Raw genomic sequence first — 10,232 nt, 5'->3', positions numbered from 1 at the left:
GGATTTAGTGATCTCAAATCACTGTTTCCAACACCACTAAAAATTAGGCTATTACATTTAGCATATAACCCACATCAAGCATAACCACATTCATTAAGCAACCACAACAGGCATAAACACATTTGCATACATGCATAACTAATTAGGGTTACAACCCAAATAATCAATATGAGCCACCTCTCATGGCCATATACAAAATGAATCATAACATCATCATGAGCCAACATATTTAGCTATATAATATGACACACAACAAAAAGACTAAGCCCCTATACATGCCATATTCAAAATGTTAAATCTTACTATGCCAAATTTTCCAATTGATAGTGTGATCGAAAACTCTGAAGTCCTCCGATCCCCGAGCTAGCTTGGCGACACTATAAGGAAAGGAAAGGAAAAGGGGTAAGCTTTAAAGCTTAGTAAGTTTGCATGCAAATAAAATGCAATTCAAACAAGCATTAATCATACATTTAACATAATAACATAATCTTGCATTTTATTATTAAATCACTTAAACTTATTCTTCATTTATATATAGATCCTTGCCACCAATTCATCATATCCCATGATATTCTCATGAGTTAGATATACATACCAGTGCCCACTTGCACATAATGACTTACTTTCTCGCCTTTAACGTGTTCATCAAATTACTCATTGAACTTCTCTTTGAATTCCCCGTTGAACACTTGGAATACCATCGGATACATCGAAACCTCACACCTAAGTGCCTCATATGTAGCCAACGCTACCTCGTATCACATATCACATGTTGCTCGCTTTTGAGCTACTCATGGGTCTGCTTACACCAGCTATCGGTTAGGATGTAGCTACACGGGCTGCTCACACAAGCTGTCGGGTAACCGCAACACATGTCAGACCACCCAGCTACTGGTAGACATACAAGACCAGCACCCGGAACGCCAAAACATGTGCCACATATATCATGAGCTCAGACCACAACTCATGAGCTCAGATCACATAATTCCTAGTAACATGTCACTTGTATCCTAAACTATTCCTAAGGTTTAAATGGGATTCTTTGATACCACATTTCTATTGATATTTCTCATAATGTCGATTTCAACATCCATAGCACCAATGACATACTCATGGAATAATCAAAGCATAATTCATAATAAAAATTTAAGCATTAAACACGTGGTACAACATTACATTAATTATATGTGTACTTACCATACATGCAATATTAAAGCATTTAAAGTGAGGTATATATTGCATAATTTGCAAATGAACTTACCTCGATACAAAACGATAGAAACGAGCCTAATCCTCGAAAACTTTATTTTTCCCCCGATCAAGACCCGAATCACAATTTTCTTGATCTATAATACCACATTTTTCAAATCAACCCATAACACATACTTTGGTAAAATTACCTTTTTACCCCTAACTTTTCACTTATCTACACTTTAGTCCCTAAGCTCATAAAATGAAATACATGCATTTTCTTGGTTACCCAAGCCTAACCAAACCTATACCTTGTGCATATCAGCCCACATTCTCCTTTATTTCACATTTTTACTACTCATTTTTACACCTTTTTCAAACAAGTCCTTTTTAGGTGTTTTCACTAAAAATCACTTAGTAAAAGATGTTCATCACACATCAAACTTTCTTATTCTTCCATTAAATATCAAAATACAAACATGTCACACATGGTTCAAGTTTCATACATGAACCCTACTTCAAAATATGGCTAGAAATGGATAGATCATGCCTCAAGGATCTCAAAAATGTAAAGAACATAAAAAATAGGGCTAAGGAGCACTTACAATCAAGCTTGAAAAGTTGAACCAAAACCCTAGCTATGGCTCTTGAAAATTTCGGCTAGCACTTGGAGAAGATGAGCAAATTTTTGACTTATTTTTCCCTTTTTATTCTTTTATTTACCAAATGACAAAAATGCCCTTTAAGCCTTTCTTTCAAATTTTTCCTATTCATGCCCATTTTTTCCCAAATTTTTAGAACTTGGTCAAATTGCCATATAAGGACCTCTAATTAATAATCCAATGCAATTTCATTCTTGAAGCTTCTAGAACACAAGTTTTGCAACTTATGCAAATTAGTCTCTAACTTCAAATTGGACACTTTAGGTATAGAATCGATTCATGAAAATTTCACACAAACATGTAATCATATCATGGACCATCAAATAATCATAAAATAATTATTTCTATTTTGGGTTTTTGGTCTCGAAACCACTGTTTCGACTAGACCCTAATTCGAGATGTTACATTAATTGTTTGTTAAACAACTTTTGCTAAGTAATTTTCGTTGAAACTCCCTAAAAGGACTAATTTGTAAAATTTATAAAATATGTAGTAAAAGTGTGTTTTACTAGAAATTGTGGGCTGTTATAGTTATGAAAATGATTCGGCTAGGCTTTTATGTTAAAGAAATTGAAAAAATTTCATTTTTCGAGCTTAGGGGCAAAAATATAAATATGTCAAACTTTAAGGGCAAAAACATAATTTTTCCATAATATGACTTTTGGGTCACATTCAATAATGTGACTAATAAATAAGATAAATTTGATATTATGACCAAGACAAATGAAGTTTGAGTCTAGATCGGGGGAAAAATAAATATTGGACAAATAAATCCTTTTCGTTGTTGTCACATTCTAGGTAAGTTTGTGTGTAAATAATGCAACTTACATTATGTATTTAATATTTTGTTACTGCATGACTTGTACAATTATCATTATGGATTCGTTCGGCAAAGATTCGATACAGCAAATTCCCAGTTGAACCTTAGGAATAGTTAGGATACAAATGTCATGACATTAGGGTTATGAGTTTACGTGTAAGACCATATCTAGGATATGGCATCGTTATGAGAATTTTTGTAAGACCATGTTTGGGACATGGCATCAATATGAGAGTTCGTGTAAGACCATGTCTAGGACATGGCATCGATATAAGAATTTGTGTAAGACCATGTCTGGGACATGGCATTGATATGAGAATCGTGTAAGACCATAGCTGGGCTATTGGCATCGATATGAGATCCCATGAAAGACCATATCTGGGATATGGCATTGGTATGATTCCATGTATATGTGATTCCCGAGTATCCTTTAGTATTCCAAGTGGTTACAGGAAATTCAATGATTATGTCAAAGACAAAGATGAATATGAGATTATGTTGAAACAGTACAGGCATGTACGTAAGGTTTATAATCAATGATTTCATGATATTGTGAGTTTATGTTCATTATGGGGATGATTTTTTGATGACCTTGTGATATATGAAATACATGGTAAATTTGATTGATGATTATGTGATTGCTTTCGGGACAAATCGAGTCATGATATAGCATGTCTTATTCACTTAAGTTGCGATTTATCTGACATGAGAAAAATGAAAGATTGGCATAATTGCCTATTGAAAATGGTTATGAAATTACGGGAGGATCAAATATTATGAAATCGAAAGATATTAAGATATATGCTTGGAAATATAAGTACACATAATTAATGTGCATGTTTATTGTGAGGTTTGAAAGGATTTGTTAATTGTTGTAATATGTTACAAAAGAGAAATCATGGTTGTTAGACTAAAGCCAAAATATGTTAAATTATGCTTATAAGTGGAAAAGGGTAAGCGTTGGGACTGAATAAAATTATAACCATGAGATTATGGTAGATTATCATAATTTGTGTTCACATTGTTGAATATGATAAAAATTTGGTAAGATATGAATAAGTTATATTTATGAGACTTAAATGACATCTATATGGATTTACATTATGTTAATTGTATGATATATGTATGGTTGAGGTTGCTTATTATTTACATATGAACTTACTAAGCTATATAGCTTACCCCCTTCCTTTCCCATGTCTTATAGGATTATTTAGCTAACTCGGGTTGGAGATCGGTGGAGATTCTATCACACTATCAAGCTATCACTTCGAGTATTGATGAATTCAAGTATTTTGAGTCTGTGGCATGTATAAGGCCTTGGTCTTTTGGTTATATGTGTCATTATTAATGTGGCCAAATGTATTGACCTATAATGAATTATTGTTCCAATTGTATATAACCATGAATGATGGCTTAGGTTGATTACAAGTTTATTCTTGTGTTAATGCCCTCTTGTGGTTGTGATGTTAATATGATTTTAATGGGCTAAGTATGATGTTTCAAGCATAATAAATGATGGCATGAGAATGACATATTATTGTCTTAGTTGTGAGTGTTTGTTTGCCTAAGTATGATATGTTTTATGCCTTTGAATTGATATGAGTGCATGTGTGAATAAGGGTGGCAAATGGCTTGGTAAATAGCCTTATTTTTGTCCACGCAAGTAGACACACAGGCGTGTGTCTAGGCCGTGTACGACACATGGTCCACCCCATAGGCATGTGATCCGGCCGTGTGTCCCCTGTACCTTAATTGTTTCAAAACAAAATGCTCAGTATTGAGCACAAGGGCAGAGACACGGGTTAGGGTTACAGGCATGTGTGACTACACGGCCTACCCACACGAGCACGTCCCAAGCCACACAGGCGTGCAACCCCTGTTTTTATGAAAAATTTACTAAGTGTTGGGAAAGTTTCCAAAGTTCTCGGTTTAGTCCTGAACCACTCCAAATGTATGTTTTGGGCCTCGTAGGCTCGTTTAAGGGATGATATGAATGTTTATGAAAATTTTTAAATTTAAGTGGAAATTTATGTCACGGTTTTGAATGTTTGATTAAGTTTATGTCCGATAATGCCTCATACCCTGTTCCGGTGTCGGATACGAGTAAGAGGTGTTACATGTTTAGTTTTAGGAATCAATAGTTTGATTTTCGTTTTCATTTTCTTAAATAATGAAAATAGTGAAAAAAATAAGTTTAGTTAAAAATTTTGAAAAATGAAACTAGAACTACGCAAAAATTAGAGAATAAAAAAAATATGTTTTTGTTATGAATATCTTATTAAGTGGATGTCCACCATGATCAAGATAAAGTTTTGATGTACTTTAAATTCTAATAGTTATAAGAATTAGATCTCTACTTCTTTTATACTTCTTATGCTTATAAATAAAGACTCTGATAAAGCATTGTAATCATCTCTTTGATTAATAAAGTACATTCTCTATTGCTTTCATATTTTCTTTGTTCTTTATTCTCTCCATCTCTCTTTATTTTATAACACGTTATCAACACAATGATTCTCTATTTTTTCAAAATCTTTCGAAGTCGTCCCATAGATCAATTTTTTTTTCAGCTTAAACTTTCACCCTTACAACTTCATCTTCGGGATGTTGAAAGATTCAATCTCATAATGGATTATAGTTCTTGTTCCCAATCTTTGAATTATTGTACAAGCATGGGTAAAATATAGATTTAGTAAGACACTTTTATATTTTGACCATATTTTCTTTTTCAATTAAGGTATGACTATTATTAATTTTTATAAATTTCACATTCTGATGGTGTTTGATTTTTTTTCTCTTCTAGGTTAAATTTTTTATGGAAAAGACATAATTGTTGATTAGATATGTTTGCTATTAATATGGTATGTTTTCTCTATTGTTTTTTTGGTAAATCATATTTTGAATATTTTTTAATTAAGTTTATTATGCATAATATTTAGATGTTTAAAGATTTAATTATTAAATTCTTGTTATTAAATACCCTTGTATGTTGATTAAAATTATGGTGGAAAGTGTTATTAATCTACCATTGTTGATTAAAAGGAAATTTGATAGGATCTATTTAGTCTTATTAACTTGCTAATATTGAATTATTGTATGATATCTTTTAAACGGAACTTATAAATATTTTATTAAAGCAAGATAAGATTTTATAACATATATATAGTATTGAAATTTGGTGCAATGTGTATTTATTAAATGATTATTACTATTAGATTATAAATGTTATTACGAAAACAAAGTTGTTTTACTACTTGTAATAGTGCTCGTGATAATAATCAAGGTGATGACGATGATGTTAAAGATCTTCGTATATTTTACTATGTTTTATTTATTATATCATGTTTATTATAATCGGATATTAATCATGACAACATGAATAGATAGATTTTGATTTGAAATCTCATGCATGTTTGCGATGGTGATTATGAAATAAAGAATCTATTAGGATGTTTATAAGTCTATCCTACTAGATTTGTTGCATTCCCTAAAGTGAATGTAAACATAAAGAATATAAAAGATATACTCATGGACCACTAAAAGTGGGAACATAGTAATAAATAAGAGAACAATGAGAGTTCTCAAGATAACTTTTCAAAGGGTAAAGATAACTTATGTTATCAATGTGATATGAAAGATTATTGATCATATATGTAGTGTATGCCCAAATATTTTGTCTCTGTTAATATTCTTTAAGGAAGGATATAAGAATGTAGTAATGAATTTTATCATTACAGATAGAAAATATTTATCTTATTTGATAATGAAATAAACAAATATATTCCAATATTTGATAGTCCAAATTTAGTTGAAAGCTCTAGAAGAGATAATATATCAAATATCTAAAAAGCATAAAGTTTGTGATAGTTAATGCATTACTTTTTAAAGATATTTGTAATGGATCTCATATTGAGATCATGAATGAGGAAAAGATTATATTTCATATGAATCAAAAAAGGATTGGGTTATTTATATTTTGAATCGAACTCAGGACCTCTCGCGCTCTAAGTGAAAATCATATCACTAGACCAAATGTCTTATATTTGAAGATTTTGACATATTTCCTGAAGTGATTATTACATATAATTGTTTGAAAATTATATTTATTTATTGACTTAGTGGCATTATGGACTTCACATTGATTTAGACATTTCCAGTAGTAAATGTCACAATAGTATTTCTATGTGAATACAAAATAAAAAGAATGACAATAAAATTATCAGTTGTCAAAATTTATATTTACAATATCATTACAATTGAAAAACATGTTAAAGTAAACCAGAAGTTTACTAATACAAATACATTTACTATTTGGCGTGACCAGTTAGACCATCCTAGATCATATATGATGCGAAAATTAATTGAGAATTTATATGGACATTCATTAAAGAACTAGAAAATTCTTTAATTTCAAGAATTTTCATTTGTTGTTTGTTTTCAATGAAAATTGATTCTTAGAAACTCATTAGCTAAAGTTGAGATTTAATGTATTGTATTTCTGAAATGAACATGGACCTATTTATCCACCATGTGGATGGTTTTGATATTATAATAGATTTTGGTAGATGCATCTACAAAATAATCACATGCGTTATCACTTGCAACCTGTCGTTTGCGAGATTACTTATTTAAATGATTAATTTCAGATTATGCAATTAAAACAATTCATCTTGCTAATGTTGGTGAGTTTACAACTCATGTTTTCAATGATTATTGCATGTCAATTAGGATAAAAGTTGAACATTCTATAGCACACGTTCACACACAAAACGATTTAACTGAATTGTATATCAAATGCCTCCAACTAATAGCTAAATCATTACTTATGAGAACAAAACTTTCTATTTCAACATGAGATTGTATTGATTTACATATTTTACACATCAAGCCAATAAATTATAAATACTGTAACGCCCCGTACTCGAGACCGTTTCCGGAGTCGAACACGAGGTGTTAACGGACTTAATTCATTACTTAAACAGCTCATACAATTCATTTTAAAATTTCCAGACAAGCTGGCTAACTGCATCACAGTCGCTTTAAAAATCATATCTCGAGTTATGAAACTCGAAGTCCAATTCCATAAATTTTTCCCGAAACTAGACTCATATATCTATCTACTAATTTTTTTCTAGAATTTTTGGTCGGAGCAATTAGTACAGTTTATTAGTTAAAGTCTTCCCTGTTTTAGGGTTCGACTACTCTGACCTCTGTGTATTACGAATCAGATATCTCCCTGTACAGAGCTTCAATGACTATGACGTTTGTCTCTAATAAAACTAGACTCAATAAGGAATTTTTACATATAAATTATGACTTCTAATTATCTTTCTAAAATTTATGGTGAATTTCCAAACTCAGAACAGGGGATCCAGAAATCGCTCTGGCCCTGTTTCACAAAAATTTAAACATCTCATAAAATATAGCTCATATACCTGTTTCTCTTCTTCCATATGAAAATAGACTCATCAAGCTTCGATTCCATAACTTATTCATTATTTAATTCCATTTCTACTATTTTTAGTGATTTTTCAAATTCACGTCACTAATGCTGTCTGAAACTATTTTATGGTAAATTTTACCTATTTCATGGTTTCCATGGATTAGCTAGCAATTTGACATACATAACACCAAATATGATCATGATTAGCCATTCCAATGGCTAATCATTACCAAGCATTTCCATACCACTCACCATATCATAAGACCATATATACAAAATGATTATAATGCTATACATGCCATACTCAAAATATACAAGCCATTATGCCAAGATGGTATACGGATAGTGTGAGCGAACCTTCGACCCATCCTGATTCCCGAGCTGGCTTGTTCAAAACTCGTATGCGAAAATGGCTACTTTTACCATTTCGTCCACAACTTGGTATTTTCCCCATTTTAGCCCGAATTTTAGTTTTCCTTACTAATCGAGCTTGGAAGCTTGAAAAACCCTAGCCATGGTTTCTCCTCGCTATATTCGGCCATGGGGTTGAAGATGAGCAAAATTGGCTTTTAAATTTTGTATTTTAATTCATTTTACCCCTAAATGACCAAAATGCCCTTACTACTAAACTTTCCAAAAATTCCATCCATGTCCAATTTTTGTCCATAGACTTAGAAATTGGTAAAATTGCTATTTAAGACCTCCTAATTAATATTTCAAAATAATTTCATACTAGAAACTTCTAGAATACAAGTTTTCCAAATTATTCGATTTAGTCCCTAATTTCAATTTAAGCACTTTATGCATAAAATTTCTTCACGAAATTTTCACACAATCATGCAATCATATCATAGGCCTAAAAATAATCATAAAATAATTATTTCTATCTCGTATTTTGTGGTCACGAAACCACTATTCCAACTAGGCCCAAAATCAGGATATTACAACTCTCCCCCCCTTTAGGGATTTTCGTCCCCGAAAATCTTACCAGAAAAGTGGTCTTCACTTTTAATCTCATATTCGGTGCCAAAGAACTTTCACTTAGACTGTACCTCCAATACATCTCTTTAATTTCTCATATGATCTGAAAGCTTACAGTCTCAACTCTCAACTGTTCTTAAATTTTCAACCCTTCTCAGTTTCCCATGATATCATGACATAAAACCCAGATCTCAACTTAATTTAATGGAGACCGGAATTCCAAGAAATCCAACAATCAAAGAGACCGAAATTCCATGAATCGATTTAGTAGGAATTCATTCAATACAGATATGATTTATAGATCTCGCCAAACATTGAACAATAGGATACATCACATTTTCCTCTTTCCGCCATAGAAATAATTCTGATATGGCCTCAAGAATAATCCTTCTCATTTCCATCCCAATATCAACACTGACAAGGATAATTTTGATAGATCCCAATGCTCGGCTTTAACCCCTTTAACAACTTTGATTTTATGTAACATCGGATGCTCTAAACTATCATATTACCTCACTGTCTTGAAACACATCACAATTCATACAACAATACATTACTGAAAGTCAGGAAGTCTTTACTCAATGTAGACTAGTCTAGTTCAGACGCTTCGGTTACCAATATTCTCATCTATCCGAACTCTGTCAACATGTAATAAACTTTTCAGCTTTCACAAGACGAAAACCTTATCATTCGTAGTGACTTAAACTAATATCCAACTCTTTTCTAATAAATATACACTTCTCGTTCAAACTATTTACTCTTTTATCCGTACAAAATGAAATTCTATTATCAGACTTGGGAAAAATAATCCTGAAATAATTGTCACATGAAATATTTCAAATAGATAATTCACCATACCAACTGAAAATCGCGCTTTTATCACTTATGCCTTTACTGATGTCAAATCCTTACACAGAAATTAGAAAAAATCCCAATACTAAAATCACCACATTACCAAGATCAAATTAGAAGTATAGTCATATTTGACATGATTATCACGAGCTGAAGAACGCACTTCGAACACGAGTCATAATTGACAAATTATGGAACAAAGATAACAAGGAAACCGAATAAAGAAATCCAAGATAGAGAAATCCAGAATAAAGAAACCCAAGATACGATACTATGTCGGAGA

Source organism: Gossypium arboreum, chromosome 12 (genome assembly GCF_025698485.1).
Source record: "Gossypium arboreum isolate Shixiya-1 chromosome 12, ASM2569848v2, whole genome shotgun sequence".
Taxonomy (NCBI): domain Eukaryota; kingdom Viridiplantae; phylum Streptophyta; class Magnoliopsida; order Malvales; family Malvaceae; genus Gossypium; species Gossypium arboreum.
The sequence above is the reverse complement of the archived record's forward strand: the minus strand, read 5'-3'. Positions refer to the sequence as shown.